At 49.2% G+C, this 27,067-nt stretch overlaps 1 protein-coding gene across 3 annotated transcripts in view; it reads left to right on the top strand.

The window, feature by feature from the left end:
* The window catches only part of DGKG (diacylglycerol kinase gamma), a 193,108-nt gene that overhangs the window by 31,694 nt on the left and 134,347 nt on the right, over nt 1-27,067 (top strand). For 2 of the 3 annotated variants that reach the window (XM_039488562.1, XM_039488560.1), the window contains exon 1: nt 9,770-10,142. The exons of the other annotated variant lie outside the window; for it this stretch is intronic. The gene's annotated coding sequence lies outside the window, so the exon portion shown is untranslated. Of the gene's footprint in view, nt 1-9,769; nt 10,143-27,067 lie in introns of those variants that run through there. 3 annotated transcript variants of the gene reach the window in all.

Genomic DNA, 27,067 nt, shown 5'->3' with positions numbered 1-27,067 from the left:
CAAAAAGAAAGAAAATACATCTGAAAACTCAGGCTACTGCTAGATTTTTAAAAGAGCAATTCCAATAATTAAGCACCCAAAATCATTTTCGGGGGGTTCAGCTTAAAGGTTACAAGCAACAAAAGCATCTGGGGTTAGCACAGTGGAATCCACAAGCCATAAGAAATAAACAAAATAAACCTAATCGTGTCTTTCTACACATTTTCTGATCTACTTACATATCTGGGTTTTCAAATAAGCAATTTCTAGGTATGATTCTGATGATTTTCATACCTAGCCTTTAGCTTCTCACGGCATAACTGCTGCCCTGTTCCCCCCTTCCGTGAAGAACAACAACAGACCCACAAAGGGGAGTCTTGTTTTAATTTTTAAAAGTTCTAGCCATCCCATTGGCTCTTTTGGTCAGGTGCCCACTCCCTTTCTTTTACTATGCAGGGAGACTTTTTTAACCCTTTACAGGTAAAACAAGCAGAGAACAGCCATCAAAAGGGACTTTATAGCTAACTGGCTGGCTGGGTGTCCATAAATGAGAGCTACCCACCCCCTTCATTTATCACTCCCCTAAATGTATTGTCTGATTTTTGGCGTGCAGAGAAGCCACGGATCCTGTTGAGTATGTTGGCGTTCTACAGGTAGTGGTTGCCATGAAAAGGTTCACAATTACCTCCAGCAGTGATGCAGTTATTGCCAATTTCATGTGTAGGTAAAAACAGTGGGATATGATGTACCAAGGTTTGGTAACATCTGGCAAATGCTGACTTTTTACTGATGACCCCTCTGGTGAAAAATGGGCTGGGGGGAGCCATGCAAGAGGTGATGAGAAGGGAGCTCATAACTGACTAAGCACAGGAAACAGAACCCTTCCTCTTCCTTCACCCACTGCTGCCACCACCATTGTCTCAGAGCCCTTCAGCCCATGCTCCAAGGAGAGGCTCCACATCGGTCGGCCCTCTCCCCAAGTCACTGCGACCCCTACTCAGCCCACTGGACAGAAGCAGGGGGAAATTCCAAGGGGAGGGGAAAAGAGTGAGGGAAAAGAATTGCAAGGAATAGAGAAAATCTCAAGGGCGGGGGAGGACAGAGGTGTAATGCTTGGATGTGACAAAGTTTTTCTACTGAAGTTGTGCTTCTGGGTGAGTACCCTTTTCTAAACACATAGGTACACTGGGCACCATGCATATAAGTGCATGAGGATTAAGATGAAAATTTAGAATTCCAAAGCTACTGAAATAATTGCATTCAAGCTTAGTTGACTTGTTTGGTCTCAGTGAGATCTACATAAACAAGCCAAGTTTGAAGCACCTCAGCAGTTTTAAAGCTATCAATTCTGATTCACTCAGCCAGCAGGACTTGTGTTTAGAACCCCTGGCAGCCGAAAGTCTGGATGGATGGAGGCCAGCGGGGCAAACCTCCCACAATTCCTGCTCTGCCCAAGGTCCTGGAGCTGCTCACCACAGCTCATCAAGTGGGCTGGGCTAGCCAAGGCACTGACAATACAGGGGCTGCTCCTAGGAGATGCACTGAATCACTGTCTCTCCTCAAGCACTGGGGCATCTATGGAGCCCTGGCAAGCCAGTCAACTCCTGCCCTTCCTTGAGGGCTGAGGTCACTTTTGACGCAACTGTCCTCCTAGCACCAGAGCAGGAGTGCGGGCAAACTGTGCTCTCTGTGCCCACCTGCGGGGATTAAGCCAATTAGTAATACTTAAATTCCCTAACTGAGCATACAGGTACATGCCCTGTGCACAGTTTCCAAACAATCGTGTACGTTAAACCACCGCCAGCTTATGCCTGCAAGCCAAACCAAGGAAGCAGGCCTCAGGGAACAGTCCAGGTCCATGCTAACCCTGCAGCCAGAACTCTCCTGGAAACAGGAGGATGTGCTGCTTTTCTTTCCCAGCCTTGCTGAGCTCAGACTCCTGAGTGGATTTTGCTCAGATTTAAAAAAACAAATGTTCTTTCCAGGAGAGACCCTGTAGGAACGATTCAGTGCGGTGGGGTTGTGCTGGGCCCTGCTTTGCAACCTCAACGACAGCAGGTGCTACAGGTTGCCCCAGCTTCTGAGCAGTCAGGAGGGATTTTTGCAATTTTTTAGAGCAGTTAAGCAGCCAATTCCTAGTGAATTCACAGGACATTGTGCACCTAACTCCCTTGGGCTCCAGGATGCCAGCAGTTATTTCCTTGTTCAGAGAAGATTCAGACTTCAGATTCCTGATTTTATTTTATTCCCGGCATGCACGTGGTGTTGCTCCTGCTAATGCTTTGAACCAGGATGAAAGCGGCATAAATGCTCGCACAGATGTAGCGTGACTTTCAGAAGTCCAACCAAGCAGCTCTGAGTTAAAGTTCCCCACCAAATGAAATGTGTGGGTGTGGTAACTGTCTCTCTCTCTCTCACACACACACACACACACACACGCGCGCGCGCGCCTTTGGCAAGAACCTTTGTGTGGGTTGTTGATCCAGATCACTACCCTTCCAGTCAGGTGGTGTGTGTCACTCCACTATTCTGCGCTTGAAGCTGATATCTGCAGAGGCTGTGCAGAGGGTGGGCGGTGGTCCCCTGTCACCCAGCTGTTCTTTGGCACAAAGGACTCTCTCTTCCCTCTGAACCGCAAGGGAGGAGATTCTGATTTCACTCACACCAATGTAACCTCCACCCCCAAATCACTAGTAACGCCTCTGCATTCAGGTGACATTGGGCAAAAGGGCTTGAGTGCTGGCTGCTAAGTGCCAATCAGTCAGTGGTTGGCTATTCTGTTCACGTTCAGCACCTTTTAGTCATCGAGCTATTAACCTACCGGTGCCGTAGGAGTAGCTGCAGCCGTTACCCCTGCAGTGGGTTCCCTGCTCAGATAATTATGTCTGTAGCATTAGTGGTTTGTGATCTTTACCAATCTTCCTAAAAATTAGAGCGAAAAAGACTTACTCACCACCTACTGGGCACCAGACCCATGACTAATCAGTAGCTCAGGCTTGCAAAGAATAACTTTTTCCAGACAAATTTGATTGCTTTTTTGGACAGGCTTGCAAAGCCAGTGGCTGAAGGGGCCGCAATAGCCAGCATACATTTAGATTTTAGGACATGAATTAATTTTGAGAGGGAGATTTTCATAAGATGTGGCGTCAGAGTGGCTGGGCTGTGAGCAGTGTCTTGTGGATTGAGATTGGCTTAAAGTCCTAAAGGAAGAAATGTGTAGACTTGGGATGAGTGAAAAGATGTCCACTGGGGTGCAGTGGGGGTCAGTTCTATTCAGTGCTTCATTCCTGATCTGGGAGAGAGAAAAAACAGCACATCGGGGAGAGAAATTAACTGGTAAACTGATAGTGAATGGGGAGCACTTTCAAATCCCAGTAGGTGGGCAGATTTATGCTAGCTTGGCTCACATTAATGCTCTAAAAAGAGCAGTGTGGCCGTTGCGGCTTGGGCTGGAGCTCGGGCTGTCAGGGCTAGGAGGCTGGGTAGGTTTGTGCATCTGACTGCAGCATCCACATTGCCATGTTTAGCATGTTAGGGCGAGTCTGTCTGCCCAGGTTGGGAGGCTCAACCCAGATGCAGGGTAGACATACCCACCAAGGGAGCTAGGAGGGTGGAGCTGGGCCTAAGTGGCAAAGGTCAGTATAGGACCAGCAAAGTCTGGGGAGGTTTATAAGTGGGGTTTTGGGTTGAATCTGTCAGCAAGTCTCATGCTCCCCTTGGCTTCTGTGGTGAGAGAGGAAGGGAAGCCTGTGGATGTGGCTGGGGGAGGTGAGGAAAGGCTGCATACATCTTCTCGCTGCTCTGGACGCTCCTGTGCAGGCATCCGAGCCCAAAGGTGGGAGAAGGCAGAGGCTGGGAGCCAGTCACGCTCCTCCACCCAGCCCAGCAAAATTACTGCAAGGAGAACCTGCCTCTATAGGATGGGCAAGGCAGCTGTCACCTTGGGACTGACGTGCCAAGCACAGTTAAGGAATAAGAGCCCAGAACAAGTGGGGTTTCTCTGTCCTCAAGGCTGGCATGGCCTTGGGGATTTAAACACTCAAGCGCTTCAGCCTTCACAGAGCTCCCAGCAAGGAGCTCAAGGGAGACCACGTAAGGGGTCCCCCTCTGCTCTGGGCAGGCTTCCCCCTAGGGAGGGTGCTGGGGCAGTGGCAGTCAGGGCACATGCTCTGTGACTCCTGCGGGAACTGGGCTGCCAGAGGGCTGGGGCTGAAGGGTGACAGCGTGGAGACACGGGCCCTGGCATTTTCCTCCCACTCCAAAAAAAACCTTTGTTAATAAAGGGGGAGGCAGGGAGCCAGGGGCCAAGGGAGGTAAAATCCTCCCCCCCCCCCTTTCTGGCAGAAGAACAAAGAGATCTCTTGCTTACCTAAGTAGGAGTAACTCAAACAGCACCATGGACAATGTGTGCACCCTCCGTGAAGGGAGGCTAACCCCTGCCTCCTCTGCCCAAGGCCCCAACCCCGCTCTACCCCCTGCACCCTCCCACTCGCTGGCTGGCCTTCCGGTTCAGCCCTGAACCCAGGCCAGCTCACCAGTGCCCGGAGCAGTCCAGAGGGGCCCCGAGTCCCAGCCAGCTGGCTGGAGCAGAGCCCTGAGCCCTCGTCACCCAGAGGAACTCTGAGCCCCATCTAGCCTGGCCCTGGGGCTACAGCGGGGAGCATTAGTGGAGGTTTGGGGAGGCTTATCCTCCCCCAGTATCCATTACCCGCTGCCCATGCACAGGGATCTGTAGTGCCAACAGGCAGAATAGTCACTGGGCTCAGTACAGAGGTTACTGGATGAAATGCAATGACCTGTCATGTGCAGGAGGTTAGACTCGATCTGAAACTCGAGGAATGTTTGACTCTCTGGCTGTCCCAGGAGGAGATTCAGCTGGTGAAAGTGAAAGCTAACGTGACTGGAGGGGAAACAATTGCACCGGTTCCACAAACAAGTGACAAATCCACACTGTTCATCCAAGGACAGGCCCCGTTTTTAACTGAACGTGACCTCCTGAGTCCAAGAGAGTGAACATGTGCTTGATAATGAGCAAAATGAGGCCAGTTTTTGAGCAGAGGAGATTTACAATGGAAGCCACAGGCACTGACTTTGGTTTTACTAGTGAGCGCTCCTCTTCGCCCCTCCCTGTGCAAGCAGTGGGTGGGGCCTCAGGGCAGGGTGCAGGCATGGCCTTGGGGGGAAGGGGCTGAGTGAGGGCGGGGCCTCGGGGTGCAGCACTGGCGGAGCGGGGGTGGGGCCACGGTCTAGGCACCAGGGCCCACAAAAGATTAATCCGGCATTTTAGCTTTTTCTTTCCTTAATTTCATCATGTTAATGAGTGCCCAGATGCTTCCCGAAAGGGAGGTCCTCTTGGATTGTGAAATAGTATGTCAAGGGAAGCTCTATCACCTGTGTCTTGTTCAAATATTTGTCTTTGGTGTTCCTGACTCCTGGGGTTTGCTTTCGGCAAATATGTTTATTTGCAAGTGTGTTTGTGGGAAGAGCCAGGGTTGTGAATGCTTATGCACATGCTGAACAATGCCAGAAGTGATCAGTGGCATCTGGAGAGCTCTGTGTGCATCTGGAAGACAATGCCATGTGACACATGGTGCGAATAAGCAATTACGAAGAACAAATACTTAGAGTAATAGTTGTAGTGAATAGATGACAAACTCTCGCTGATATGGGACCATCTTTGGCACCTAGGAGCTGAAAGAAACAAAGGTTTTTAAAAAAGATGTTTGCTCTTATCGTTTTTCCATACATAAAAAGTAACCGTGTGTGTTCAGTCGGAGTGAGCCTTGCCTAGCGTTAACAGAAGAAGAACAGTGAGAACAGAAGTAAAGTATCCATGAGAGAGAGCACATGGTGTGACCAGGCTGCACCTGGACACAAACTGGCTCACCAGCTGGGGAGGGGAGTGTCTTTCCATTTAAAGGTGCAGCTATAGCAAACCAGTCAGATCAGATGCAGGTTTTCTCTCTCCATCGCCCCAGATTGCAGGCTATGAACATTTCTAGCTTATAAAATTTTCAATGGATTCTTTTTTTTAAAATAAAAAACAAGCGCCCATCAGCTGAAATATTTGATTGAAGTCATCATACAATACATCTGAGTTGAGTCCCCTGTAAAACGTGGCCACATGGGGCCCGTTCCCAGATCGTTTCGACAGAAAAAGGGGCAAGGTTTGGTTGTTTGTAACTAGCTCAGCCGGCTCTAGACTGGAGTAGGATGGGCTTTGCTATCAGTTCCTCATTGCGCTATGGAGATAAGAGTTCGTCCATCTCTCACAGGCGTGTTGTCAGGATAAATACATTGAAGGTTGTAAAGTGCTTGGAGATCTACTGATGAAAAGTGCTATATAAGCACTGGGTGTTATTAGTATTAGTATTATTTATTTGCAACCAGGCATCCTTTAAGGCCAACAGTGCCTTACAGCCCTGAGTTCAGACACACTGGTAGGACATATCTAAAAAGACCACATTCCCTGAAGCACCCTATGCTCTGAAGTATTTTTCCCACCCCAGCAGACTGGGACTGGTTAGCACGGTGGATTGAGCTGTGAAGACAGTTGCTTGTCTTCTTTAAACAGTGTTTGAACTGCCAGGTTCACAGTGGCTCCATGAGCGGACATTTCTTTTAGAGCAGTGGGACGTACTGGCCGCCGCTTCCTGCAGCCCGCATTGGCCTGGAGCAACGAACTGCGCCCAGTGGGAGCCATGATCGGCCGGACCTGCAGATGGGGCAGGTAAACAAACCGGCCAGGCCCGCCAGGGGCTTTCCCTACACAAACAGCGGCCCCAGTTTGAGAAACACTGATTTAGAGGATGTCGGCCCACATCATCAAAGGGTAGGTCCATACTTACCGCTCGGGTCGACGCGGTGAGTTCGACTTCTCGGAGTTCGAACTATCGCATCTAATCAAGACGCGATAGTTCGAACTCCCCACACGCTCCAGTCGACTCTGGAACTCCACCACCCCGAACGGCGGTGGCGGAGTCGACCTTGGAGCCGCGGAGTTCGACCCCGCCGCGTCTGGACGGGTAAGTCAGTCGAACTAAGGTAGTTCGACTTCAGCTACGCTATTTGTGTAGCTGAAGTCGCGTACCTTAGTTCGACACCCCCCCCCCCCCGTAGTGTAGACCAGACCAAAGGTAGTTAGGCTCCTCACTTGCATTGCTTTCAGCTGAAGGTAGGAGCCTAAATAATGAGGCCCTGGCTGTCATCTTGTGCTCTAGAATCTTCCATTCAAGTCTCTAGCTTGATGGTTGTAAAAATAACCTACAAGGTATAAACCAAGAGTGACCTGATGCAGTGAAGTCTACATGAGTCTGAAGCCACCCTGAAGCAATAGCTCTGAGAGGTGGGACCCTGTTCATCTCAATTGTGCGTAACTCTTAAGACCAGCATTATTTCACTGCTGATCAAGGCCAGCCAGATGAAAAGGGATAATGACTATGCAAATGTGTGCTATCTGCTGCCAGCAGCTTGTTTTTGGTTGACCATTCGGTGAGGATTGGTTTGTAAGAACTTGGGAGAGTACCAGTACTAAAGTAAACTAAGCCAGACTAACTCACAACATGCGTGCACACACACACACACACACACATACTTCAGCCCATGCCTCTAACTCCTAGGAGAGGGAAATTTTCATGACTGGTGATGAGGAATTTTTTAGTGCTTCTGAATTGTTGGCTCTGAAGAGAATTAGAAAAAGCCAGAGGAGTCTGGCTCAAAAGCTGACTCAAGGGAACACAGAAGTATCGTGTTGCTCTTTACTCTCTTTCTGGGGAAAGAAAAACTCCACCCTTGGCTCTCAAAATGGACTTCAAAGTGTTCTGAGGGAAAAGAGACACTTGGATACATTCACAACTAATCCGAAGGTCCAAACATGGGACTTTGTCTACTGTACAACCATCTAGACCAAGTTGAGAGAGGTGCTCTAATTAAGCCATTCCTCTAGACAAGAAATGGTTAATGAGCTCTCATCTAATAGGCTGCTACTACCACCATGAACTTGGTAAGCATGGTCTGAGATTATACCTTTCTAAACATGAGTTCAAAGCCTTGGAGATGGAAGCTCCTGGGAGAGAGGCTCGGGTTCCTGAAGATGTAGTTCTACTGGCACCTAGGTGTAAACATCTGGAAAGATCTCAGATGCTTACTGGTCCCTTGGATAAATGTGAGTGTAATTGCCTGGGCAGACTCCGGAGTGACATATTTGCTTCAGCATTTCAAGGACAGCAGCTGATGGTTCCTGCCTGTTCTTTCTGGAATACAGACTGCAATTGCTAATACTAGAATCTTTCCAAGGACTCTAAAGTTTGGGGAAACCTGGGTTTGACATGAGGTAGAAAACTACTTGGGAGATCTAGGAACTCCAACAAATCACCTCGGGAGGTTATGGATAGAGCCCATCAATCCAAAGCCACCAGCTTCCATTGCTCTCCAAAGCTGGAAAGCCTGCCTCTGTAAAGTTCGCTAAGAGCAACAGCCAGCCAGTTTGTTGGAAAGGAAGGAGCTGAGGTCCACGTTCCTTTCCCCAGGAAGAATTTCCTTTAAAGGGCTGATTTTGCTGCCCATGCATACAGCACGCATGCTCCTATGGGCCTCGTCATGTAGTCTCTCTGTGCAGTAATTGGCTATGATCTTTGCCACTCTGGTTCCTGTATCACATCTGTGAGCTTGCTGCTGTCCTCTCTAGAGTCCTCCCATAGGAAGGGTTAGGATTGGGGTTGGGGGCTGGGCAGAGGGGGCAGACACTTCAGATTGGAATGTTATAATGGAATAGGCATACTGACTATATATATATATATATATATATTCCCTTCCTCCCAGTTTATATTTCTCTCCAGAAAGTTCAGTTTAAGCTGTGACTGCCCTTTTCCTGCCTTTTGAAGTCAGAGAGCTCTGTCCATGCATGACTTCTTTAATGAATATAAATATAGTGAAATATAAATAATACGACATGCCTGAAATAGCGTCACCCCTGAGCATTCAGGCATGAACGTCATGGAAAGGGGGGGGGGGAAGGCTTTTTATCTATTTTGACATTTTTTTGTTTTTTGAGGTTTGTTACATTCCTTAGGAAAGTGCAACCTTTGCCATGGATGAAAATGCGGTGACGCTTTGAAAAAAAAATAAAAGGAAACTGACCCGTGGATTGAAACAAAGTGGAAAGTTTTCCATATCAGGGGTTGTCATAACACTGCAGGACAGTGCCCATAACAGTGTGGTGAGAAGCAGTTTTTACCAATGCTCTCCACAGAGATCTGTGGGGTTAGAGACATCTCGCCCGTGCTGTGACAGCATTTTAGAAATCCCAACAAACAATGAAACAAAGGGCAGACCAAAACAAGCTGAAAAATACACCCTAACCAAGACAGCTTGAATCAACACCGATTTGAAATGCACGTGTGTCCAAACCTCTTCAGGCTGGGCTAAGCCCCCCAGTCAGGTATTTATGGCCTGAAGATTCATTTGAAGCTGGTTGGGGATTGGGAAATTCTAACCAAAAAGATGAAAACAAATTAACTGGAAATGGTGAGGCTTTTTTTTAATGTGGCCTGTCAATTTAAGGGAGCACTAGGGTTTGGGGCAGAGCAAGAATTGCAAGGACATTGCTAGGTGATGGATCACTCTCTGACTGGCTACACTTATCCCTCAGTCTGAAGAACCCAAACAGTCAGGACAGAAAGAGTGAGAGAAGGGTTAAACAAATGCATGGCTGTTTTCCCCGGCTCCTCCTCTTTCTTCTTGTGTCTCTGCTCCATTCACACTGAGCAGACAGAACAAGTGTGTTGTCGGAGGCAGGGAGGCTGAGCTGGACCGGCAGAAAAATAACAATTCTGCAGCTGATGGATTGAGATCCACCTTAACAGGGGTAGCTGGAGCTAACAGACTGAGCGGGCTAGTGCTTAGACCAGCAGAGACAGCAGCTGCCACTGAAGACAAGCTCCATCCCAGAACAACATAGGAGGATTGGGGAAGAAAATAGACACCACTCCACCAATCTCCTGCCCCAAGCAACCCTTTTCCTGCCAGCCACGTCTAACCCTTCTGGATTACAAGGGCCAAGCACACAGAGGACAGAATGGGTTTTCCAAAGATTTGTTTTTCTGTCCTCTCAACCAAGGGAGTAAACTAGAAGAAGCCTGGGGCAGCCTGCATGGTGCTGAGAGGTAAGGCTGAACTGGGAATGACAGTGTCCATGCATTGTGTGTCTAGCTGCACTCACCCTGGGGAGGGTTCCTTGGAGCTGCTTGCTCAGTTAAAAGACAAACGCTGTTGGCTGGTTTTACTTAATGATTGTTTATGATTCAGTTTGTGATAAGAGAGCTGAGCTGCTGGCTCATTGTGCGGAGCTGGTCTGCAGTAGAACTCAGTGATAATTGAGAATACTGGAGCCCCCACAACTGCAGCTGGCTGAGCTGGGGAGCATGGGAGGGGGGATTCTATTGAATTCTAACTGTGTCCATCTCAATATGCCCTTCTGATCCTGCCTCAAAAGCTCACCTGGAATGAAATGGGTGCTGTTGGCTGGCCTGAGCATGGGCCATCGTGTAGGGGTGGTGAGGGAGAAGGAGAAACGCCCGCAATAAGTCCTGCTTCCCACAGATTATGGACCTCTTTTTATCTAAGCTAAATTTTAGGCTTTTCTGTGGAAGGTAGGAATTCAGGTTTTCCTTAAAGTGTTGTTCTCCTCTTAAAAAAGGACTGTGTAAAAATAGGACCTTCTTTTTTAAACCAAACCAGTCTCCCTCCAATGGTTCTTAATTGCCTTTGCTCATTTTAGGACAAAAGTTTTCCTTCCCTTGTGCTCCTGTTTGCACTGCAGAGCCAGCACAGCTCCGAAGGAGAGAGCTGAGTGTTACTGTCCGTCTCGTGCATCAGAATTGTCTCTTAAGCCCCAGTCTGTCCCACCCATTGCAGGCAATAGGGTTATGAGCTATCAAGGAAAGCAAAATCTGAAGACAGTGGGGGTAGCTCAGTGTCACTGAAGGCTCTGTTTAGCCTGCAGAACCTTTATTACTGGCAGTGATATGCAAGATGGAAAGAAACCATCTTGACTCTCAGCACCCAGGCTGAAGATGTAGGGCTAGCAGGTAGAATAAGCCTATTTTGACTTGTAAGATGTGCACACTTGATAGGACTAATTGAGATGCAAACATGCCATAGATAGTCAATATTTGGGGTGCAAACTCCCATCAGGGCCTTTGCTGAACATTTTCCTCCCAACGTGTACTTTCATCTGCGTACTTTGGTATCAAACCCTGTAAGGTTACGAGGTCTGTTGGTTAGTGCCAAGTCCTGGGGACCCAGAGGGTATGGGACTGAGGCTTTGTCTTCACAAGGGGAAAAGGTGTGTTCTTAACTTGAGTTAAAATGCTAGCGAAGACAAGGCAGCTTGCAGTTTTCATATGAGTTAGCGGGTCAAGTTAGAGATGAGGCTCACACATAATCTTTAAAGGGACTTGCTAACCCATGTGGAAACTACAAGCTGCCTTGTCTACCCTTGCACTTTACCATGCTTTGTTAAGCCAAGTTACCTAAGTACTCAGACTAAGTACGCACCTTTTTCTCTAGTGAAGACACAGCCACCGGCTGGGCAGCGATGTCAGGCAATCCCTTTGGCTTGCTTCTACTTAAGTGAAAAATCCTGGGGCTGTTTATGTTAGACGAGAAGCATGAGATGGGACATGACAGTATATAAAAGAATGAATGGGTTGGAGTAGGCCGATTAGGAATTTGTCCTTACCTTGTCTCATAATGAAATCGAAAGATGGTAAATTCAAAACTAATAGAGGAGCACCTTTTCACACAAGGCACAGTTACCCCGTGGTCCTCGTTGCCACAAGATACCATTTGAGACCAAGAGCGTGGCAGGATTTTAAAAAAAGATTAGACATTTACTATGGATGACTCTGGAAGTTCTTGTTATCCACGTAGATTTTTTTTTTTTTCAAGTTTTGGAAGTGTTGTAAGTTTTCGTGATTCGGAGCCTGAGCCAACCTCAGATTAATGAGGATTAGGAGGAAAATTTTCATGGGGTTATGCCCTAATTGACTACAGCAGGGTCCTGTGAAGCATCCAGTACCAGAGAGCAGAGACTGGTCTACATGGACTAATCCAGTCTGTTCCTATGTCAGGCCGACAAAACTATTCTGTAAAAAGAGAAAAGCAGGAAGGTCACTAGGCACTAAGGTGCTGTGTGCACTGAGCTTTCTGACAGTGCTGGCCTGTTAGCCACACTGACCCTCCTCTGCCCCTGCTGGTGGAAGTCTCAGTCCTTGGGTTCATTAGCCCAAAGGGGGTAGGTAGGTGTGCACCTGGGAACCTTAGACCTATAGTCAGAACAGGATTGGCCCTAGCAGTGGAAAGCAGTGCCACTGCGGGGGGGGGGGGGGGAGAGGACATACAGGTGTTTTTACAGGTGACTTCAATGGCATTGGGCAGGTCTGTGTTTGTTGTGTGTCACTAAGTCTGACATCAGTTGTGCTCTGTTTAAGTAAAAATGCCTTTTTCTGAACTGCCAGCCCTGCAAATTCCTTGTAAGCCGACGGGCCGATGCACCAGTCAGGGCTGGTAAGTGCAGCCCCCACTCTGTTCAGTTTGAGTCTTGTGTCTTAGTGCAACACAACTCAGAACACTTGGGAACCACCGCCAGAGGCCTATCCAGCTTTCAGTGAGCTGGGAGGGGGGTGGAGGACAAGCCATTCCATCTAGGGAGCCCCTATGGTGCCAGATTCCCTTTGCTTTGATAGTCCACCCCCAGATCACCCATGTGACGAGCAAGGCACTTGGGCTTTGCTTGTAACCGCTTACGCGCTGAGACTGAAGGAGAGCCTTTCCGCCTCTTCACATGCACCCTGCAGCACAATTGCTGAGCAGTGAGGTTACTCCTGTCTGACAGGTGCATCACGCCAGCTTGAGATGCCAACGTATGCTCCACCCTCCAATTACAAACACAAAGAGCGGGCATCCCCATCTCCAGCTTAGTGCCAGATACTGTGACGGACCAACGTACGGGCAGCTCTCTTCACCTGGCTCCCACCTGACATAGCAGACAATAAACAGACCTGCACAGCGTGCCCGCTGAATGGTGCTGTTTCCAAAGACGCCATAAAATGAGACTAGGGAGCTGAGAATTCCAGGTAGGATGGTGACACAATAAATTAATAAACAAGTATTTAAATCTGATGCACAAGCGGGGCAAAGACCCCACTAGGTCTTGGTAGCTAAATGGGCTTTGCAGTGCCTGAGGGCGTTGTCGGAATGCTTTGCTTGTTTTTCTTAAAAAACCCCTAGACAGGACTCCAATGCTACAAGGTGAGGGTCTGATATCCTAGCACATGTACGCATAGGTACACAGAGCAGTGTAGCCGTGGGGGCAGGGGGAGCAGCGGCGGCGGCGGCATAGCTGAGCCCCACTGAGCTCCCTGGTTTCAGGTAGTCTCATTTTATGGCGTCTTTGGAAACGGCACCATTCAGCGGGCACGCTGTGCAGGTCTGTTTATTGTCTGCTATGTCAGGTGGGAGCCAGGCGAAGAGAGCTGCCCGTACGTTGGTCCATCACAGTATCTGGCACTAAGCTGGAGATGGGGATGCCCGCTCTTTGTGTTTGTAATTGGAGGGTGGAGCATACGTTGGCATCTCAAGCTGGCGTGATGCACCTGTCAGACAGGAGTAACCTCACTGCTCAGCAATTGTGCTGCAGGACTGGGAACTGTGGGTCACACGGAGTCTTCTGATTCAGGTGTTCTTCAGAAACACAGTCCGTCAACCCCTGCCCCTGGGCTAGAGGGTCTCCCCCTTATTCCCATCAGAGTGTACTAACTTTTCAGGTCATTTGGCCCCTTGACCACAGAGCTACTTTGATTGTCCCCAGCGGAGGAGCTGGCCTTCAGTTTGCAAACAACACTGTTCGTTAGCGCAGCATCTAAGGGTGTAAATGCAGAGGGCTGCGGCGCTATGTGTGATTGTTATTCACTGAGGCTTAAACTGAGCTAGCCCCTGGTTACTCTGCGCCATCGGAGCCTCTCTGCAGCAGCCAGAGGCCGCCTGGGCAGCTTTTCCACATGCTCACTCAGGGCCAGGCTCATCTCTGCACTGGTGCTGGTGCCAGGGCGGGGAGGAACGGGAAGCAGCTTGTTCCTCCCCGATTCAGGGGGGCCGGGCTCTGTTTGTGCTGACTCCGTGGCCTGTTGCAGTGGCATCTCTTGGCCATCCTTGGGACTCAGCACTGCCCCAGCCATGCCTCCTCCCAGTCCTGATCAGCTTCCACCTGCAGAGAACTTGTGCCAGCGGCTGCTGCACATGTGTGTCTGGGACCGAGACCTGGGCTGGGCTGGGAGGGCCTCTGCCAGCCCCATGACCCATCCATGTGAGGGTTTCTCTTTCAGTGGATGAACTGAGTAAAAATGGGCCCAGGCCTAGGTCTGGTGTGAAGGGAAGTGTTCACAGGAAGGGATCCCACATGCAGGGGCCCGGATTGAGCTCAAGGGCATGCACGGGGTAGGTGGGTGGAAATGTCACACGACCGTGTGTAATCCTCCCCATGGAGTGGGATGCAGGAGGATAGGCAAGAGGTATCTGTCTAGTGCACTGAGATGTCTGCACGTCTTGTACAGTGGGCTAGCAGGTCAGCCGTTTGCAGCACTGGTTTGGGGGAGGGCGAAGTTTAGCCAAATGCAGATCACTACCTAGTGCAGGCACTCAAGCCTGCTCAGGTCCCCGGCTCGAGTTCCGGTTGGTAGCCCTTGCTGAATTCTGTGCCATCGCATTCACTCTAGTGGTGTTACCAATGCCAGCTAGATGAGAGCTAGCATGGGTCTGCCTAGCTCAGCTGTGCTACAATCGTGCCTTCATTTGCAGTGCAGATATATCCTTAGAGACGCTGAACCAATTTATCAGGTCTGCTGCCTTCCGCTCCCTCTCCAGCACCTGCCGTATGTGCTGCAATTTGATTCTTCTCGGGGTGGGCAGCCCCCGCTGGATAAAGCCGTGTTCGGGAATCCTCCCTTTGATCTATGCAGAGGTTGACAGCTTTTTAGGAGGCTATGAGAACTTGTAGTAAAGAGAGGCAGAAGTGTGTAGTAAAAAGCATCATGAATGGATCCTAGCAACAGAGAAGGAAAAACTGCAAAGGAAGTGCGTTTTCTCCCTTAAGTCATGGCCGGGTTAGTGACAGGCTTCAGAATCGGTTCTCATGTAATTGCACTGAATATTTTGAGCATGACTTGACTGGGTATTGCTTGTTGCAGCGAAGGGGGGAGAGCCCAGGCAAGGTTTATACTCCACCCCTTGCCCGAGGGGCCTCTCCAGAGTAGGACATGAAAACAGATTGATTTCATGAAAGACGGGCCTTCCCGGCTGGAAAATGCCATTTCTGAAGGGGACCCAGTTTGCTTCTGCATAAGAATGAGAGATTGCAAGTAAGACTAGAGTTCCCTATGGGACAAGTTAACAGCAGGGGGGTCAGCAGCGAGATTGACCCACACCAGACATACACCAGGTATGTTAGTCAGTGGAAGCAGCAACTTCCTTGTCTGTGTGTGGAGTGAAGTTTTCTCTCTTTTCCTGTGATATAGAGCACAAAACCCAACAGCTAAAGGAGCTCGTTTCCCCCTTCCCAGTAGGTGATCTGATCCAGAAATCCCCACAGCAAAGAACAGTGCTTGGGCCTGACCCCCATATGCTGAAAACGATTAAAGACTTTTAAACCATTCCAAGGTTTAGTCTCTGATTAAACCCTTGGCGATCTAGGATTTCTACAATGGGTTTTTAAAAACCATCAGCACATTCTAAGGTTTGCCAGCCACCTCACCATATTGACGTTAGGTTGTTTTTTAAAATTAGGTGTTCAATGAATCTCCCTAATGTGGCTCTCTTAAGGCTTAATTAGGCCTCAGGTTAGGGTTGCCAATTTTGGTTAGATGTATTCCAGGAGGTTTCATCACATGACACAATCTTTAATTAAAGAGTAATCTTTAATTCCTTGAGACTCCAGGAGAATCCTGGAGAGTTGGCAACCCTACCTCAGGTGCATGAGGAAGCCAGGTTCTTGCCTGCTTCCTGATGTAACAGGAGAATGACGACCATTTTGAAAGAGAGACAAGGTGGGTGAGGGAATATCTTTTATTGGACCAACATCTGTTGGTGAAAGAGACAAGCTTTTGAGCTACACAGAGCTCTTCTTCAGGTCTGGGAAAGGTACTCAGTGCCATAGCTAAATGCAAGTTGGAAGAGATTGTTTAGTGTAAGGAGTTAACACATGTCTAAGGGACTATTAAAATGAAGTGGCCCATTAACCACTCTAGTCACAAGACTAAAAAAGGGGGTTAGTAAGATGTGCACACTTGATAGGACTAATCAAGAGGCAAACATGCTGTACATAGCCAATATTTGGGGCGCAAACTCCCATCAGGGCCTTCGTTGAACATTCTCCTCCCAACGTGTATTTTCAATTGCGTACTTTGGTATCAAACCCTGTAAGGTTACGAGGTCTGTTGGTTAGTGCCAAGTCCTGGGGACCCCGAGGGTATGGGACTGAGGCCTTGTCTTCACGAGGGGAAATGGTGTGTTCTTAACTTGAGTTAAACTGCCAGAGAAGACAAGGCAGCTTGTCCAAGAGGCACCTTAGATTGAACTGGCTTGTTGTTGTGAAACAAACTCTTCAGGAAATTATGCCATTGGCTGAGGACCTGCTTTAATGTTTCAGTTAAGAATTGGAAGATCAGTGTTCAGCAAAACACCTTTCCCCGTGTGTTAATCATTACATATACTAGGAAGTCCTCTTCACCTCTCCCTACTCCACCTGTAACTTGATTTCCATTGTCTACAAACTTGTTTCAGACACAACCATGTGGATTTTAGCTCGTGATCAGTATCATGTTAAAGATTTTGGATTTTGAAGCCTTTCCTTTAATTCTTGGTTGTGATTGGCAGGGGTTGCTTTCAGCTTTTTCTGCTGTTGACTTCTTAAAGTGGAAGCACTAAAAAAAAAAGAAAGAGCTTGCTCGTCCCCACCTTCCAAGTGGGAGGGGCTGAGGTTCTGGAGGGGAAGCTGTATTGCTCTCCACGCTGGAGCTCCAGGTGGTGTGAGAACAGGCGCTAGAGGGGTGGAGCTTAGGAGTGGCCTGTACCAGCGGCATCGGCCACTTTTGAGCCTGAGAATTCCTATAGGGAAACAGGATCTGAAGTTGAGTGACGCTTCAGGCTCAAACAACTCCTGGACACTGGATGAGGGCTAGCTGGCTGACACGTAGCCTGGGCAAGGATTAGATAGTTGGCCTGGTTCTCCACTGCTTGGTGCAGTGTGTATTACAGCAGTGTGGAGAGGTGCATCCAGAGATTGGGGTATACAGTTAAGAGATTGCAGCCACATGTAACCTCCGCTCCTGGGTGACATCTCACTCTCTTTGCAGATGTGTTGTTGGGGCTGGAGAATGAGGCCCTGCTTCTGTGGGCTTGGGGAAGAGGGTTGGAGATCTATTGGCATCCCTGACTGGTGGTGGAGTATGGCTGCAACCCAGTGTAGAGTCTGACTGGATTTGACGCTGCTCCCGGGTGTTAAGGCCACAGCTGTGGCTGAAAGCACTTTTCCCCTCTGTCCCCGGGGAGATCAAGAGACCATTTCTTTTGCCCAGAGCTCTTCCTGTCTTACCTGTGCCTTTGGCGTTCCAAGAATGTGCTCTGCTAACATGGGGGCTAGTGTAGAATCAGTCCAAGTGGAGGGCAGCACTGCCCGTATGCTGTGACCAGCCCTCACGGCTCAACAGCTGCTGGATGGCATTTTGGTTGTTGACTTTAGTTTTGAAAGCCCTAAATGGTTTGGGAGCTGGTTCCCTGAGGGATTGCTTCTCTGCCTGCACATGAGGTGCTCAAATGGAGCTCCTCCTTTAGCAGCTGGAGGGAGTGGCTGACACTCATACGGCTGTCCCCTCTTCCCCATCCCAGCCCTGGGGTTAGCCTTTCAGACATGCTACAAACCCCCTCTTTCCTCATGGGCCATTGAGCATGGGCTGAGAGACACACTGGGCAGGGGCGAGACATCCATTGGCATGTAGCGGCCCTGGGCAGGACGAGTTCCATCCATGGGATGGGAGCTTATTGGTGCTTGCAGAAATTGAAGGACTAAAAAGCTATTAACTCCCACTGCAGCTGCCACAGTGCAGCCAGGGGCATTGTGAGTCCTGCTGCGCCGTGGTGCTAGTAGACAGGGATCAAAGCAGATGCAGACAGCACTGTCTCCTCCAAGCACCCACTACTCCCTCCCTTAGATCCCAGGGAAACCACCTTTGGGGTCCTGCTGAGTCTGGCTTTGATTGAATAATTCAGCATGTGGTGCTGAATTCCTCCTGGAAGCAGGCTAGCAAGGGACCGAGAGCACAAACGTTCACTCTGAAGGGCTCTCGCTCCCGGGGAACCCTGCTCACTGCCCCGGTCAGACGTGACACCGGGGTTGAGCTGGTGCTGTTGGAATGCAGAGCTGGCTTAGCAAGAGGAAACACTTGCTGTCTGTCTCCAGTCTCAAGCACCAAAGCTTCTGTTTCAGGGCTGTGTTGAGGTCAGTAAGGTTTGGGGCTCGGCAAAACACCAACACGGCACTAAAGCAGGAGACAACTCTTGAGACCAGAGGCTGGGTCGATGAAACTTCTTACCACTCTGCCTGACCCTCATGGGAACAGGAGGGTAGGGCAGGAAAAAGGAGATGAAGACGTGTTAGATGAAGGATAAAATGAAGAGTGATCCTTTTCCATGTGTCCCATAAGGAGGGAAGGGGGTGACTATTTCACATGATGGGAATGTCAAGAGCACTGCTAATGTTCCTACAGCCCAAAGCCCTCGCTTTGTCCAAAGAGCAGCTGCAGCTCCCCCACCAGTGTGCCCCAACCCTGATCTAGAAGAACAGTGAGTAGAGGTGGGGCTGGTTCACCAGGGAGTGCACAAGGATCCCCCGTGTGCCCACGTTGCACCCACATAGCTGGCACACAGTGGCCACAGCACAGGGGCGTATTGTCCCATGGTGCCCAGTTCTCCTCTGCCTCGCGTCTTGTGTAGAGCACTGCCACCCTGTGGGTGGGTGAGGAATCTGGGCCTGGGAGCATGTTCCACCCACTGGGTCCAGGTGTAGGTGATAACACAGGGCGTGAGGGGCTCTGAGAGTGGTTGGAATGGGGAGAGCAAATAAGGAGACAGCAGGATATGGGGAGCAAGGGAACAGGAAGGAGTGAATTATACAAAACCCACAGATGTGTGTGGGGGCAGGACAACCCAGCTGGGAGGTTGGTTTGGGAGTCTGTTGTTCCTACATTATCCTGGGAGACATGATCACCTGCTCCATTTTATCCCCCCACACAAGCCCACGTCGCAGCTGTGCTTTTGGAGGCTTGTCACACGCTTTCTGTGTCTGATGGGAAATGAAGGGGTGGATCAAGGGTCTCAGAGCACACGGATGCTTTGAGGGGACCACTGGTGACTTAAAAACTTGCCAGTTTCATGAAGCAAGTTCAGCTCCAGGTACTAAACTCCCCCTGGCCCACTCGACACCATCCCCATCCCCAGCCAGTGGTCCGTAGCCTTACAAGCCCATGTTGGTGGTTTTCAGTGTTGATTCTCTGTCACTGTGCGTGGAAGACCCATGGCCACGGGGAAGGGGACTGGCTGCAGAAAACTGCTCCCTGTGCTGTCAAATGCCCAAAGCAGATCGGGGGGGGGGGGGGGAGGGAGGGAAGAGGAATTGTTTTCCTCTCCTGTCTTCCAGCTAGAGTAATCAGATGTTATTTGTAACACTCATAGGGGAGCTATTTTTAGACAGAAGCGAGTTTGATTTAATAGAACATAATTTGCTGCTGCTGACGTGCAGAATGCCAGATGAGCGGCAGCTGGGCTTCCAGGGAGGCTGTTTCCTCCCCCACTGAAAATCTAAATCTAAACCGCAGGAAATGGCATTTCTTATTCCAAAAATTGCTGTGGGAAGACCCCTGGGATGTCCCGATTTGCATTTTCCTGCCTCTTCGCAGCACCCCAGAGCCCTCCTACCTTCAGACCTGTCAGCGCTAAAAGCAAGTGAGCAATTTCTTTCCCATCCTCACGGAGGGAGCTCGCTTCACATTAGCTAGAAGGCTGCTCTGGGCATCCAAAGCAGCATGAATGCGAGTACAAAGCTGGGAGTGGGTGCAGAAGACAAAGGGAGCGGTGGGGGAGGGGAGCAGAGCATGGCCAGAGGAGTGGAGTGGGAGGGTGTATTTAACCTTCAGGTCTGGCATTTCAGAACAGAGGCTCTTGGTGCAGCCCCTGGCATGCCATAAGGCTAACGCAGTGGTTATGGCAGTAGAGACTAACAATAATACCCATCAGTTACTGCTGCATGTCATGTATGCTGCAGTGATGCTGTACTGTAGAATAGTCTAATGGTAGTGCGGAGCAAAAATGGTTGCTGTGCATCTCATACTCCTTAAGCAGATATATCCCTCTAGAGGACTGCATCCTAACTCGGGAGGAAGGAATTAACAGATGTTTTCCAAACACTTCAGGGTATTTTTTAAACCCCCACAGCAGCCAGAACATTCAAAGTCCAAGCTGAAATGCCATCCGTACCCCGTGCTGACTGCAGCTCTTTGGTGCTGTTATGGTGCAGACTAGAAGTTACTGGTCTTAGATTCAAGAGAGAGATGCCCAGAAACTGGAATTCAGAAGTGTGGGTTGGGGTTGTAGCTTGTACTCGAGAGCTGGACAAAATATTTTGACCAAAGCTTTTTCCAGGGGGAGGGGCTGGATCCAGATTTGGATTGATTGGAACATTTTGCAAATTCATGTCTGATTCACCACACTGTGTCCGTTGAAAGAAAAAAAATCAGAAAAAATTGAAACATTTCAATGTTTTGATTCGAAATGACTTTTCTTTTAGGAATCGCCTTCCATTTTATTTTTAAAAATAGGTAAAATGTTAAAAAAAAAAAAAGCTCAAAATCTAAACAAAATGTTTCATTTTTGACCAACCAAAGGATTTCATTTGATCCAAAACAATTTTGTTTTGATTTGTTGAGAACTGACAGTGAGCTTAAAAATCAGTGATTCCCACAGCTCTAGCTGGTCCCCTGTGTCCAGCCCTAAGGGCGTCTCACCCTGGCTACATCTGGGGCTGAGGGTGTGATTCCCAGCTCACGGACACATACACTAAAAATAGTAGCAGAGCCTGGGTAGCACAGGCAGCAGCAAGTGGCAGTACAGGCTCAGTGCACTGAGTACGTATCCACGGGGTTCAGCTCTTTTTGTGCTCAGGGCGGCTCGCCTATGCTGCTGCTGCTGCCCACGCTACCTGGCTACACTACTGTTCTTAGTGAGCTCGCGCAAATATGGCTGCTCAGCTGGGAATCACCCCCTAGCTCCCAATGTCGACACAGCCCACCTTCTGGACTTCTCCACAGGGGCTCAAAAATATCCCCCAGCCATTGAGGAGATGATGACTTTCTTGGGCAATTTTTGGAACTCAGTTAGTTAGCTGGGGCCCCTCACACACTTGGAATCGCTTCCCCCCCTCTCCACTTTTCCCTTTTCCTCCAACCCTTCTCAGCTTAGCTTACACAAATTTAGTCCCTGCTGGCTTTAACTGATGGTTTGGATGCTGGATCCACTCTGATCCCAGATGGTTGCCCTGCTGTGGTGTGATGTCCCGAAAAGCACACTTCCATTCTGCAGCCTGTTTAATTCTGCCTCTCGTTAGCGGCATTTAGTTATCCTGTAACACGTTTTTTCGTGGCTTTGTTTATTTGGCTTTAACAGGACAACGGTTACTCTTGGTTTAGGCAGGTAAGACAGGATTAAGGAATGAGGTTGCAGAACAGCAATAATATCTGCTGCTGTTAAACTCTGCCGAGACAAGTGAGTTCGCCCCAGAGAGATATGGCACTGTACATAGCGTACCGTCCCTGAAACAGCAGGCATGGGCCTGGGCTGAGGAGCTCCCATCCATGGCCAAGCTTTTCGAAAGGCAGGAGTGGGGAGAGAAAGTGGAGGTGGGGTCCTGTTCTGGGTCCATCACCAATATCTGACTGGGCATTGTCCTAGGGTGCCAGCTTCCACCTTCTTCACACACACCCCGAGTGGTACCTTACTTGGCAAGTAGCCTATGGGAGTAAGCACGCTACTCACTGTGGGTAAGGCTGGCTTAGGGGCTGGGGCAGGGCAGCTAGGTAAAAGGGGCGTGAATCTCCAGCCAATCCCTGACTGCTGGAAAGGCTCCTGGGGGACCCTGGGGCTGCTCTCATATGCCAAGCCTGAGTTCAGTGGCCTTGGGTTTGCAGAAGTGTATAGGTGACCTACCCCTTAGAGCTGCACTAGCTGCAGCAGGGCAATTTCCTATGAAAAGGCCCAGATGTTCCCAGAAGTGAGTTCCTGGACATTAAGACCAGGCAGGGGCTGGAGAAAAGCATGGAAGGACCCAGTTCCCTGGACAGGACACTGGAAGACACTGACTTCAGAAGGCCACCTTTCAAGACAGAGGGGACGTTACACGTGGGAGTGGGTGATGTCATGTGCTTTAATATGAATACGGGGTGTGAAAGAACAGCAGCGTTGTGACTGACCGCTTAAAAGCAAGGTGGCTCTGACATGGTTCTAAATCCAGAAGCTGGGCTAGGTATATTTTTTTTCTCCATTGGCAAAAATAAAAGACAACAAAAAAAAGAATCACATGTAGGGCCCCATCCTGCTGCCCTTAAACTAGGGGAGCAGGATGGGTGAGAGCATCCCACCTTAGTGAGAGCACATCGGGTGTGAGGAGCAACAGTGGCTTTAAGTTGATCCAATGGGAGAAGTGACTGTTTCTGACCACGGATGTAACTGAAGTGGCAGAAGGGATCAACCACCCCTCTCAGCCCCCCTCCAATGTTCTCCCCCCAAAACAATAGTGTCACCTCTGTGCTGAGGCCAAGGCTAAACATGAGCCGAACAAGAGGATTGGTCAGAAAGTTGTTATTATTATTAAAGAGGGACATATAAGGGGGAGGGGGAAATGGAAGCCCTGCCCAGGTGCCCACAATCATGGAACCCACTACGACTCCCTGAAATCCCAGCAGAAATGGGCAGTCACTTGCTAGGAGCAACGGAGGCGTTTATCTCTGCGTCCCACTCCGGCCAATGCACAGAGCGAGTGCACATGATCAGACTGCGACAGTGGCTTCTTACACTGAGCTTGCAGCTTCGGGTATTTTCATGCTTGTGACATCTCCAAAAACTTTGGGCCAGGCTGATGAGAATGATATATCAGCACACAAGGGGCTGTACAGCATGTTATGTCCATTGGGAATCAGCACTTTTTTTCCTTCTTAAGGAAGAACAAGGGATAAAAACATGTATGTAACTGGTCCAGTTATATCTGACTCTTTGTACCTATGTAGCAATTCCTCCGTCACCCAGAATAAATGTGTGCTGTAGTGGGAAACCAAGGCTGCAGAGCAAATTAGGAGATTTATTTTAAGCCTGTAGCCTTAAATGGGATCAAATTAGGCAAGTACCTGGGGCTGAGTTCTGATGCTGAGTGAATGATCCGCGAAGAATTTATCCAATTAATGTTAGCATTTCTTGGCCATTTGCAGGTCTCCCCCCTGCCCTTCATTTGATTAGTTCTAGATGCATCATCATTTAGTTGAAATGGGCAGTAGTCGGAGTTTGTGTCTAAGAATCACAAGCAGAGGGGATCACACACAGAAAATGCTAGACAGTCCTTTCCTTTTGATGCTTCTCCCTGTGGATGGAGAGACAAATGAATAATTGTGTGGTCTCTGTACAGTATTTCCAGTCTCAAGTAATTACTTTTTTGCCTGTTGAAAAAACAGGTTAGTCTAATACGGATATTGGCTACTGTGACCCTTAATATCAGAGCCAACGTAGGGACATTTCTCAGCCTCGGCCTGGACATGTAGTGCCAGATTTTTTCCAAGAAAGCAGTTTCCAATTAGCCACCTACATTAGGGCCAGAAGTACTCAGCCCATATTCTGCACCCAATGTACTGATCTCTTTTTGAAAATCTGACCCTCAATTGATTGCAGGCGCAAGGAGTTGAATTGCAAAAATCTTCCAGCCGGGGCTGGCTCCAGGCACCTGCGCACCAAGCTTCAGCAGCAATTCGGCAGCGGGTACACTGAAGGCGCAGGACTGGAGGACCCCCCACAGGCATGCCACTGAATCCATGTAACTGCCTGACTGCCGTGCTTGGGGTGGCAAAATACATAGAGCTGCCTCTGCTTCCAGTTTGACTAAATCAAGTTTCCTTTTCCCATCATGTGCTGTCAGTGTGCTTTCTGCATCTCTCTCCTCTTAGGCAAGAGAACTAGACATGTCAGTTTCACCATCAAGTTCTCAGGCACTGTAGCATCAAGCTGCAACATTTGGCATCTAAATATTCCCCTAAATGTTCACCTTTTTCTGCTGGAAGTTTAAGGCATCATCATTTCTGCATACCTAAGATTTTTTATTATTCTTACAAAAATGGAGGAGCAGGAACTCAGTGGGGCTACTCACATGCGTTAGTATTTTCACAATCAAGGCCTAAATTTGGTGCTAAATGTGATATGGTAGTGTACCTACAAGAGTCACAAGAAATAACTAAAATGACTAGAACCAGAAGAGATTAAAAACTGAAGGTTTTTTATCTGATTAACCTGAGTATATAAAGTGCTGTGAAATGCACTGTTTCTCCTGTGCAGTCAGTTGTTTCGCCTCCTTTAAGTTATGAAGGTTTTTCAAAAAAGGAACAGAGGACAGTAAGATTGTAAATCCACCAAAATCAGGGGACTTAGAACTCAGGCTAATATCTGAATCCGCTGTTCATTCATACAGCTGTGACGAGCACAGAGAAGATGGGAGCTCCCCAACTGGAAAAAAAATTGTTCAAGAAGTGAAGTCCTATGTTTGAGTGATAGAAAATCAAACCGACCATATGTTATTTTTCAGCTCAGACTGATGGGGAAACAGAGTGAGATCATTCCATGGAGAGACTGCAGCAAGAGGCATTCTGGAGCAGATATTCTGTTTGGTTTCAAAAGTTTAGTTCATGTGATTAGATGCATAGGAGGTGTCCCACACAAACTGAAAAATACTGCAAAACAATGCCGTTCTAACAGCCTTTAAAGGAAACACATACTATAAGTATTGTAGACGTTAGTTGTAGATCAGACCTGTCCTATTTATGCAACATCTAGAGACACTGGTACTTAATTGCATTACAGAGAAATTCAATGATAGGTGTATGGGTTGTATGTGTAAGAATAGTGACTTTGGGTGCCCAACTGACACCTTAAGGGAGCCTGATTTGCAAAGGAGCTCAGAACTTTGGGAACTTAGGCCCCTTTAAGTACGGTGACTAGATGTCCCGATTTTATAGGGACAGTCCCTGTAGCGAGGTGGTCACCCGCTCCTGCCTTAAAAGACTTAAAACAGCCTGGGGAGAGGGCTGTGGCAGGGAAGGAAAAGTGGGGCTGATTGGGGGAAGCAGCCTCAGCTGCAGGCCCTGCCCCAGTCAGGCTGTGGCTGGCTTAATCAGGGCCCAGCTGGCCTTTATAAGTGGGCAATGGGCCAGCAGCACACACACCCTACTTTTAAGGTGTCTCAAGTGGGAATCATTAAGAAAAGGATAGATAAGATAGAAAATATCATATTGCCTCTATATAAATCCACGGTATGCCCACATCTTGAATACTGCATGCAGATGTCTTCGTCCCATCTCAAAACAGATATATTGGAACTGGAAATGGTTCAGAAAAGGGCAACAAAAATGATTAGGGGAGTGGAACAGCTTCCATATGAGGAGAGATTAATAAGACTCAGGGCTGCAGAGGGGTAGCCCAGAGATAGGCAAAGGCAGCAGGTCCTAACCCCCCTTGCTGGTGATGAGTGACATTTACACTGCAGTCTGCGCCCCCAGTCCGCGGTGGGTCCCTTCCCGGCTCCGGCATCCTGGGGAGGTGGCATGAGGTGGGTTCCCAGGAGCTCCCAGGCATGCCTGCGGCAGGTCCACCGGAGCCCGGACGACCTGAAGGGGTCATGCCTGCGGGAGCTCAACCGGCCCAGCGGGACCCAGTGGGACAGTGGCCTGCAGCAGGTCCGCTCGCCTGGGTCGTGGACCTGCCCAGGCATGCCAACAGGAGCTCCACCTGAGCCAAATGAGTCGCCTCCCAGGATGCCGTCCCAATTTTGGGTCTTTTCTTGTATGGGCTCCAGGTACCCTCCATCTCCTGATAAGACTGGGACTTTTCAGCTTCAAAAAAAGATGACTATAGTGGGATACAATAAAGGTCTATAAAATTATGACTGTGTGGAGAAAGTAAATACAGAAGTGTTATTTACTCCTCCTCATAACACAAGAACCAGGGGTCACCACATGAAAAAATAGGCAGCAGGTTTAAAACAAACAAAAGGAAGTATTTCTTCACACAATGCAAACTGTGTCAATCTCTGGAACTCCTTGCCAGAGGATGGTGTGAAGGTCAAGACTATAACAGGGTTAAAAAAAGAACAACTTAAGTTCATGGAGGATAAGTCCATCAATGGCTATTAGCCAGGATTGGCAGGAGGGCCGGCTCCAGGCACCAGCCGACCAAGGACTTGGGGTGGGGTGTCGCTCGGTATTTTTTTTTTTTTTGGTTTGGCGGGATGGCGCTGGTGGGGTTTTTTTGTTTGTTTGTTTTTGTTTTGGCCGGACGGCGCTTGGAGGTGGGGCGGTGTTTCGGGCAGCACAGTGCATGGTGGGGCGGGGGCTTCGGGCGGCGCGGCGCTCGGGGGTTTTGGCGGCAAGGTGCGGCGCTTGGAAGGGGCGGGGGCTTCGGGAGGCGTGGCGCTCGGGGGTTTCGGCGGTGCAGCGCTAAGGGGGTTTCGGTGGCGCGGCGCTTGGGGGAGGCAGGGGCTTCAGCAGCGCTCGGGGGGCGGGGGGTTGCACGGCGCTGGGGGGGGTTGGCAGTGCAGCACTCGTGGGGAGGGTGTTACGGCAGGGCGGCGCTCTTTTCTTTTTTTTTTTTGCTTGGGGTGGCAAAAACGTTAGAGCTGACCCTGATTGTCAGGGATGATGTCCCTAGCCTCTATTTGCCAGAAGCTGGGAATGAGAGA

The sequence above is a fragment of the Mauremys reevesii genome, linkage group 9 (assembly GCF_016161935.1).
Source record: "Mauremys reevesii isolate NIE-2019 linkage group 9, ASM1616193v1, whole genome shotgun sequence".
Classification (NCBI taxonomy): domain Eukaryota; kingdom Metazoa; phylum Chordata; order Testudines; family Geoemydidae; genus Mauremys; species Mauremys reevesii.
This window is presented reverse-complemented; position numbering and strand designations above follow the sequence as displayed.